Here is a 2694-nt window from a genome sequence, read left to right as displayed (position 1 = left end):
CAAAAATAGGAACAGGTAGGATTAAAAGTGAGATTTGGAAGCATTTTAAAAAGATCAAAGTTAATGTAGAAGACAAGGCCCAATGCAATTATTGTTTCAAACTGTTGGGAGGAAAATCAAAGAATGGAACAAAGCACCTATGGGGGCATAAAAATATTTATATTCAGTAGAAAATTGCCATAAGAGGGAATAAAGGGCAAGTATATCTCATGCCTAAGGTGGTCCAAGGAAAGCAAGAGTTGGGTACAAAAACTTATGATGCAGATAATGCAAGGAAAGAGCTTGCAAGTGCAATTATTATGCATGAGTATCCACTTTCAATTGTGGATCATGTTGGTTTTAGGAGATATTCAATAGCATTACAACCTGTGTTTCAAGTTTCTCACAGAAACACAATCAAAAAAGAAATCTTCATGATTCATCAAGAAGAGAGATCAATAGCTTTGAAGTTATTAGCTAGTCTTCAAGGAAGAGTTGCCATCACATCAAACATGTGGATAGCGAGCGAGCAATAAAAAAAAGGGGGTATATAACTGTTAGTGCTCATTATATAGATAGCTCTTGGACCTTAAAAAGTCAAATTTTGAGGTATGTTAAAATTATTGAACTATTAATATATTATTTACACTTTTTTATAATAAAATGATTAATCATTTAATATATTAATAGTTCAATAATAATGATTAAATAATTAATCATTTAATTATACAAAAAGTGCAAATAATATATCAATATAAGATGGAATTTAATCCATCAACAATAAATATATAAAGAAAATTAATTAAATATTCAATAATAAGTTCTTTATTTCAATTGAAAATAAGTGATATCAATGTAACTTGTGTATTATTTAATTATGTAATATTTACATAATTCAGTTTTAATTTTCTATTTTTTAATTAAAGTTCAAGGATCTTTTTGTAAATATGATTTTTATTTTATTTTAAATTTAATGTTTTATTGAAAGAAATTTTTATCCATAATTAATTCCTATTATTCATAGTTCTAAACCTAGTCTTCAGTTCCCTACATATAATTTTTCTCATTGTCGTCTACGGTAGAGCACTTTCTGCGCACCTGCACCATGCCTCCTACCTAGCCACCGACCACCTACTATAATTATAGAAGAATCCTCATCTTCTCATTTCCTATGCAAAAGTGGAGTGTTATTAATATATTTTTTCTTTGCCTCTAAAAAATGCTCTAATTATATTTAATAAATTGATCTCGTAATTATCTTTTATCCAACATTAGAACAAATATATTTAATAAAATTTCAAAATATATATTTTTTATCTTTATCTTGATTTTCTTTATTTGGAAACAAGTTAGAGAACAAAATATTATGCATTTGATAGGAAAAGTCATAAATATTTTTCTCTCTAACTTGTTTACTATTAAGAAAATCATGATAAAGATAAGAAAATATATATTTCAAAACTTTATTGGATATATTTATTCTAATCTTGGATAAAATATATAATTGTTATAATGTTGAATAAAATATAATTATGAGATCAATTTATTAGATATAATTAGAGTATTTTATTTTTTAAAATCAAAGAAAAATATATTCATAACACTCAGCTTTTACATAGGGAATGCAAAGACGAGAGTTTTTCTACAGTTGTGGTTGATGGCCAGGTAGGAGGCACGATGCAGGAAGCAGTGCACAAAAAATGCTCTACTGTTAATGGCAATGAGAAAGATTATACACATGAAAAGGAATAATATTTATATAATAAGGAAAAATAAAAATTAAATAGGGATAAAATTATCTTTCAATAAAATATTAAATTAAAAATAAAAATAAAAATAAAAATACTAGATTTACAAAAAGTGTTAGACTAAATTTTTTACCTGTGATATTACAAACTACAAAACGAAACACATATCATTAACAAAATGCGGAAAAGAAATCAAATTATACTTCCAGTCATTGCCATGAAAGAGTTGTCTTGTTTTGGTTCTTCCAAGCTCTCTTTCTCTAGATGATGTATCAAATAAATTGGAAGAGGCGAGCTCAGGGACCAAATACATGTGTTATATATAGGCATTCTACCATCAAGAATGCATTTAGTAGTCATTACCACTCATTAGTGGTCATTACCACCCATTAGTAGTCATTCAATTTGGCTTCTCAATTCCAAAACTGATGGAGCTTTACATTTTCCAAAATGTTCAGACCAAAATTATTGCATTCTCCCACTTGGTCCAAAAGTTTTGACTCAATGATTAAGTCAATGCTCAATTTTCTCAAGAAATGAATATATGAATCATAGTGATAGTTCCTCTTATAACGAGTAATATCATCCATGTATTACAATATGCTCAATTTCCCAAGTAGTATACTCAAAGTGGTAATAAAACTTAATGAATAAACCCAATGTTTATTCTTGGTCCAAAACATAATTTTTCTCAAATAAATCAATGTGCACCTAAATATGAGAAAATATCACAATATAAAAGTTTCAATTTTAACATGTATGTATACAATCATAAAGTGGAATCAAGTCTCATTCTTTTTACATGATCCTTAAATTTAAACAGTGACATGTCTTTAGTTAAAGGATCAACGATCATCAACTCAGTGCTTATATGCTCAATGAGCACTTTCTTGTCTTTTACCCTTTCTCTAATGGCTAAGTACTTAATGTCGATGTGCTTACTTCGACTTCCACTTTTGTTATTCTT

Source organism: Glycine soja, chromosome 11 (genome assembly GCF_004193775.1).
Source record: "Glycine soja cultivar W05 chromosome 11, ASM419377v2, whole genome shotgun sequence".
NCBI classification, from domain to species: Eukaryota; Viridiplantae; Streptophyta; class Magnoliopsida; order Fabales; family Fabaceae; genus Glycine; species Glycine soja.
The sequence above is the reverse complement of the archived record's forward strand: the minus strand, read 5'-3'. Positions refer to the sequence as shown.